This window comes from Nicotiana attenuata, unplaced genomic scaffold (genome assembly GCF_001879085.1).
Source record: "Nicotiana attenuata strain UT unplaced genomic scaffold, NIATTr2, whole genome shotgun sequence".
NCBI lineage: Eukaryota > Viridiplantae > Streptophyta > Magnoliopsida > Solanales > Solanaceae > Nicotiana > Nicotiana attenuata.
The window spans coordinates 132330-139841 of record NW_017670846.1 but is presented as its reverse complement, the minus strand read 5'-3'; positions in this window follow the sequence as shown (position 1 = coordinate 139841).

Here is a 7512-nt window from a genome sequence, read left to right as displayed (position 1 = left end):
GGACGAATAAACCCCTTATCAAGGAGTTCATGAAGCTGCTCTTTCAACTCCTTTAACTCCGCCAGTGCCATACGATACAGTGGAATAGAAATTGGCTAAGTGCCCGACACCAAATAAATATAGAAGTCAATATCCCTGTCTGGCGGCATGCCCGGCAGGTCTACAAGAAATACATCCGGAAAGTTCCTCCCTACCGGAAATGAATCAATAGAATGAGTATCTGCGCTGACATCCCTAATAAAAGCCAGATAAGAAAGACACCCTTCTCAACCATCCGCTGGGCCTTCAAAAAAGAAATCACTCTACTGGGAACATAATCTGTTGAACCTTGCCACTCAACCCGTGGCACCCCCGGCATAGCTAACGTCATTGTCTTAGCGTGACAGTCCAGAATAGAACGACACGAAGACAACCAATTCATGCCCAATATCACATCAAAATCAACAATACTAAGTAGCAAAAGGTCCACTCGGGTCTCCAAACCCCCAGTAGTCACCACAAAAGACAGATATTCACGGTCTAAGAACCCGTAGCTGATATGAGAGGTGATCAACGAACCTCCTGATCCTCTCCCTATCTATGGGAACAAAACAAATAGCATGACGGGCTAACTCAGAGATTCTTATCTCATACTGCGTCACAGTCATATCATCCTGACGCAACTGCTCGAACTGCCTGCGCAACTCTTTTCTGCGGGACTGCGGTACATAATTCTCCAAAAAAAGTATGGAAAACTGCTTCCAGGTAACGGGAACTGCATCAATAGGCCTACGCCTCTCATAAGCCTCCCACAAAGTAAAGACAGCTCCAGAGAACTGAAAGGTAGTGAATGAGACCCCACTGGTCTCCAGAATACCCGTTGTACGAAGAATCCTCTTACACTTGTCCAAGAAACCATGGGCATCCTCGCCCTCTGTGCCGCTGAAAGTCCGAGGCTGAAGTCTACCAAACCTCTCCAATCTACGTTGCTCTTCATCAGGCATGACTAGAACCACATAATCCTATGCAGGTGCAACCAGTTGGGCTGGTGGTGCCCCCGGTGTCTGCAGCCCCTGAACAACCTGCTCGGGTGTACGGGCGGCAGGAGTCTGAGTGCCTCCTCCGGCCTGGGAAGTAGCTGCTGTAGTAGAAACAGCGACCGCCTAAGCGAGACTGGTGCACCGGTCAAAATCTGAGCTAAGGTCTCCTAAAGACCTGGGATAACTATAGGCACCGCCGGTGCCTGGGCTGGTCCCGTCACTAGGACCTGATCATGAATTGAGCGGCTGGTGGATCTGTATGTGCTGCCCTTGCTGCTGTGCAGGCTACACCCCTGCCTTTACCACGGTCTCGACCGCGATCTCGGCCTCTCGCGGCCTTAACTTGTGGTACTGGTGGCCGTCCGCCATGACCGGTAGCACATGTCAACACCATTTGTTAGAGAATAGAATAGCAGAAGTTTAGTTACCAGAATCAATAGATTCGCATGACAAGAATTCAAGAATGTGAAGTTTCCTAAAGGTTCTGCAGCCTCTCGAAGAAAAGTACACACGTGTCCTTACTGATCCTCAAGACTCTACTAAACCCGCTCATGACTCGTGAGACCTATGTAACCTAGTCTCTGATACCAACTTCTCACGACCCAAAACTACCCTATCGTGATGGCGCCTATCATGGAACTAGGCAAACTGACTCTTTACCAAAATCAACGCGATATTTAATTTTCAAAGATAAATTCACGCTATTTAATAATGAAACTTCATAAAGAATATCTGAATAACAAAGTGCGGAAAGAAAAGCCCGATATCGGGGTGGTACTTGGGATGAGCATCTACTATGACTTGTCTGATAATAATAAGACTAATACAGTCTGGAAAACAACTAACAACATCTATAGGAAGATAGGAGGGAGAAGAGCAGGGTTGCGATCGTCATGCAGCTACCTTGCTAACTCCAATAGATCCACGACGGATGAAATCAACACTCGTTAGCACGTCCAGCAACCCCTGGATCTATTAACAAGATGCAGGGAGTAATGTGAGTACGCCAACTCAGTAAGTAATAACATTGAATATAGACTGAGCAGTAGTGACGAGCAGTATAACACGTAATGTCCACATCATGAAATCTCAGAAATTACAACATGCTTTAAAATTAGTACCTGAGTCAAATCATCTCGTTTTAAAAATCCAGTCTTCGGTAAAAAAATCATTTGAAGATCTTTTTCAACAGTTTCAACAGAGGCTCAATGTAAAAGAGAGTAAAAGTGATGAAAATCGTAAACAACTACTTGGACAAAACATCACTCATAAGCAGCCCCACGGGCAGAACATCACTCATATACAGCCCCTCAGGCAAACCTCACTGTCACTCTTATACAGCCCCTCAGGCATATCTCATATCACTCACTCAGGGTACCCGCGCTCACTAGGGGTGTGCAGACTCCGTAGGGGCTCCTTCAGCCCAAGCGCTATAACAAGGCACCTCGTGGCATAAATAAATCAGGCCCTCGGCCTCACTCAATCATGAATCTGTAACAACATGCTGCGGCGTGCAGCCCAATCCCACAAATATCCTCACATATCAGGCCCTCGGCCTCACTCAGTCACAAACCTCTCAAGCCGCTCGGGCTATCTGCAAAACCGGGTACTCAGCCTAAAACAACATTTTATATGTATCAAAAACAGAGTAACAAAGACTGAATTATGAAATCAGTAAGTATAGCATGATTGAGTATAGATTTTTAATCAATATTATGAGAGGATAATAAGAAAAAGGCCCCTAGGGGTCCAAACAGCTCTGGCACAAGGCCCAAATATGACATTCAGCCCAATTTATAGAAACTCTTTCTAGAACATATAAGTACCATATAGTTTTAGTCAAATATGCAACTTTATAGTTGCTAAGGAACGGACAAAGTCATTATCCCCAACGGTGCACCCCCACACGCCCGTCACCTAGCTTGTGCGTCACCTCAAAATAGTAAAACGATAGCGAAATCCGGGATTTCATACCCTAAGGACTAGATTTACAATCGTTACTTATCTCAAACCGATCAAATCCCTACTCGGCAGTGCCCTTGCCTCTGGAATCGGCCTCCAAACGTCCTGAATTAACCTAAAGCAATACAATTCAATCAATATAGGCCAAGGAACCAATTCCCTACAAAAAACTATCAGGTTAGTCCAAAATCCCGAAATTCACCCTAACTGGCCCCCAGGCCCATGTCTCGGAATCCAACAAAAATCACAAAACTAGAAACCACTCCTAACCCGAACCAACTTTAACTTCTAAATAGGAGACTAAGTGTCTCATTTCACACCGAAACCACTCCGGACCCAAACCAATCAACACGATACGATGAACTACAGCTGAGGAACACATAATAAAGTGGAAATGATAGGGGGGGGATCAGGACTATATAACTCATGAAACGACCGGCCGGGTTGTTACAATATCACTTCTAAGACTGAATAAAAGTACCATTTTGGTTTGCAAACACAGGGTAAGTTCTAGACATCAAATTCATTGCACAGAATAACACAAAACATCACACACACATGGCACACAACTCACTCAGTATTGGACTCATCACGCCACTCTAGTCAAAGCAGTTAAGCAAAGTTAAGATCATACAATTTAAGATACTTATACACAAGTCAAAAACTAAGCCTAAGCATCACAATAAGCACTCACTATTCTCAAGGCAAAATAAAGTCAAGAGATATTGCTTCAATTTAAATCACAACACAAGGTTTCCTACTTCTAACAAACTAAAAACTAACTACACCCGGTTCAAACAAAATCCTTGGAAAAAAATCGCGGCAAAAAGAAAAACCAAGGGGGGATTATTACACTACCTACAAAAGAAGATCTTTTTGTATTTTTCTTTTGACTTTAATCCCTCAAGAAACCCGTTGAATGATATCCATCATCCGGAAAAGTCAAAAATTTTTATAGTTCTTCAATTTTTTTCTAGTACTCAAACTAACAAAAGCAAAAATAAACAAACTAACTAAGTAAAGCAAAAATAACACATATACATACAACATACAATTATCCCCCATCCCACACTTTAAGTTGTGGCACGTCCTAATGACACACAATTAAAAAGTATAAAGTAGAGGAAACTTCCCTGAATCTCTAGTCGGGGTCTGAATCAACGCCGAGCTCTATTCTTCTTGGCTGAACTAGTGCGCACATCCATGCAGACAACTTGTTCTCAGCCTTCTTGGGGTACACCCAACACTTATCTTTCTCAATCACTAGAGTCTTCTCTTTTGAACTCTTCTCCTTCCATTCAACACTTGCAGCTGGCTTCTCCTTTTCACCCCCATCTCTACATTCATCTCAAAAGTTACTGTCTCATCACCCTCTCTAAGCATGAGTTTCCTATCATGTATATCGAATATATCTCTACCCGTTGCTAAGAATGGTCTTCCTAAAATAAGGAGGACTTCCTTGTTCTCCTCCATCTTCACTGCTATGAAATCCACTGGGAAAACAAACTTATCTACCGGCACTAAGACATCTTCAGGTATCCCCTCAGGTATCAAAGTTGTTTGGTCTGCTAGCTGAAAAGATATTGGTGCAGACTTATTTCTCCAATCTCATTCTGCAACTTCCTATAACTAGACAAAGCCATTAGATTAATTGAGGCACCTGCATCACATAAATGTTTATCAAAGTTAAGAGGGCCTAAAGAGCAAGGTATAGTAACTCCCTGGATCAACACACTTTTGTGGGAGTTTGTTTTGCAGGATTGCACTGCAATGCTCTGTGAGCTTCATTACCGATGTCTCTTCCATCTTCTTGGTAAGGATCTCCTTCAAGATCTTTTTATAACCTAGAATTTGTGAGAGAACTTCCGTGAATTGCAGGTTTACATTAACCCGTCTTAGCATGTCTAGAAATCTCTCAAACTGCTTGTCCAGCTTTTCCCTATACAACTTTTGTGGAAAAGGTATAGCAGGCATATGCTTGCTCATATCATGTTCATCCCCTCTTGAAGTTTCTTCCTTCTTCTTTTTCGCAGATCTCTTCTTGCCTTTCTTCTTCTCATCAACCTCATTTTTGAGCTGCTCCCCACTTTCTTTTTCAGGTTTCACCTATTTTTTGACTATAGTGGGTTCTTTCAACACTTGCCCGCTTCTCAAGGTCACAATATTTACCGTTTCTTTTGGATTCTTCTCAGTATCAGCTGGCAGAGTACCTGGGATTCTCTCAGATAGTATATTTGCAATGTTTCCCACTTGTCTGTCAAAGTTAGGCAAACCTATCCCAAGTTCTTTGATAGCTGCACCATGAGCATCTAGCCTCTCATATGTCTTGATAATGAATGACTTCATCAAATCTTCTATCGCATACTGAATTGGCTGTTGGGTCTGAAATTGCGGCCTCTACTGATTTTGGAAACCTGGAGCTCCTTGTCCCTGAAATCTAGAGTTATTTTATTGCCATAAATTTTCTATACCCCTAGGTAAACTCAATGAAAAACCGGGGTGCTTCTGACCCATTGCATTAAAATTATAATTACCCATAGCATTCACTTCCTCCATTGTAGCTAGACACTCATGAGTAGGGTATCCTCTTCCATATATATCACAGGCTACATGAGGCTCATTGTGTACCGAGGCTAAGGTTAGGTTCCTTATTTCTTTTGCTATGGTATCAAGTTGTACCTGCATAGATGTGTTAGCATCAACCTGGTGAACTTCAGTTTGTATTCTTCTTTCAGCAATCTCAGAGGGCCAATGATTTGCATCTTCAGATAACTCATCTAGAATAGTGACTATCTCCTCTGGAGTCTTTTTCATCAACGGGCCTCCAGCTGCATTGCTCAATGCTCTACGTGTGGCCGGTGTCAAACCATCCCAAAAATCCTGGAGTTGCATCCAGAGTTCAATTCCACTATGTTCCCACTTTTGCTCTATCTCCTTGAACTTCTCCCAAGCTTCAAACAAAGTTTCAGTCTCATTCTGGTAGAAGTTGTGGATTTCCATTCTATACTTGCCCATTTTAGCTGAGGAGAAACATTTAGCAAGAAATTTTCTGGTCATCTCCTCCGATGTTCTAATTGATCCCTCGGGCAAGCTTCTAAGCCAGTTCTTTGCATCATCTTTAAGTGTGAAGGGAATGCCATTAGATAAACTACATCTTGTGACACACCATTATATTGAAATGTGTTCATAATTTCCTCGATGTCCATGGTTATTGTTTGGATCTTCATTCTGCTTTCCACTGAAGACACAATCATTTTTAGAGGGTTTGGAGCAACCCTTGCTTCAATTCAAAATTATTGGCTGCAACAGGAGGTGGTCTCACACATGATAAACCTTGGTTGTAGACTGGTCTAGAATAATCACCAAGTGGTCTCCCGTGGTCGGGAGCTATGTTTCCGAACTGGTCTGGAACCAAGGGCTGATTTTCAGCCATTCTCGGAGCCCTCTCTTCTTCATATGCAATTTCTGCTTCTCTAATAGCAATTTCCTCAGCATCCCAAGAAGCTTTTCTCTTATTTAGGTTGCCTCTTTCGCAGCCAAATCCACAATATTATCATCTCCACCCATAATTTCTTTGGTTGAGGATTGCCCGACCTTATTGATATTCTCGGGGAGATTTCGTTCCTTCCTCAACTGTCGTAGTTGTTTTTCAATTTCTGGCTCGTATAGTTGCACTACTTATCGAGAGGATCGAGTCATGCACCATCTAACATGTAGCCTGCGAATAGTCAACACACACCAAACGTAAAAAGAGAAAAATAAAATAAAAGAATAATTCCTAAATTAGCACTACAAACTATTTCAAACACTAATGATTGCCAATCCTCGGCAACGCGCCAAAATTTGACGAGCGCAAAATACACACTAAAATATGCTCGCTAGCCGAATATAGTAAATTATAATATCATATCCACAAGTATTGGACTTGAACATTATTATCGTAGTTTGTAGCTAGATTGCTATCCAAGATGATCAACAAGTGAGGTTTATATGATTAAAACTAAAATTAACTAAGAGTCTAAACTATTGGCTAATGACAATCATCGCATGTATTAAGCAAAGGAAGTTATCAATTGGGAAAGATAGGGTTGATAGGATAGGTGCAAGACAGATGTTAGGATTTAACTCTAGATATTTCACTTCTAATGTTCAAGTGAGTCTCTCGAATTCACTTGGTTATTAGTTCAACTGATTAGTAGAAACTCCTCTCTCGATTAAGTCTCAACATCACAAGATGAACCAATTTTAAGCATGTGAAGATATGCACAAATTCGTAGTGGATTGGTCTTTGGGAGAACCTCTTTCAATTATCATCCTAACTTAGTTTGAATCAACAATTCAACTAGCCTCTTTCGATTACTATGAAAAATTGATGAATTCAACCAACAAAATATAATGCAAGAATATCACAGTAATGCCTCTCTCGTTTACACAACTAGTGAATATAGATGCAACGGTTAAAATATCAAAAACTATTCAATACATAAAAACTAGAGTTAATTATCCACAAACAAGTATCAAGACACCAAAT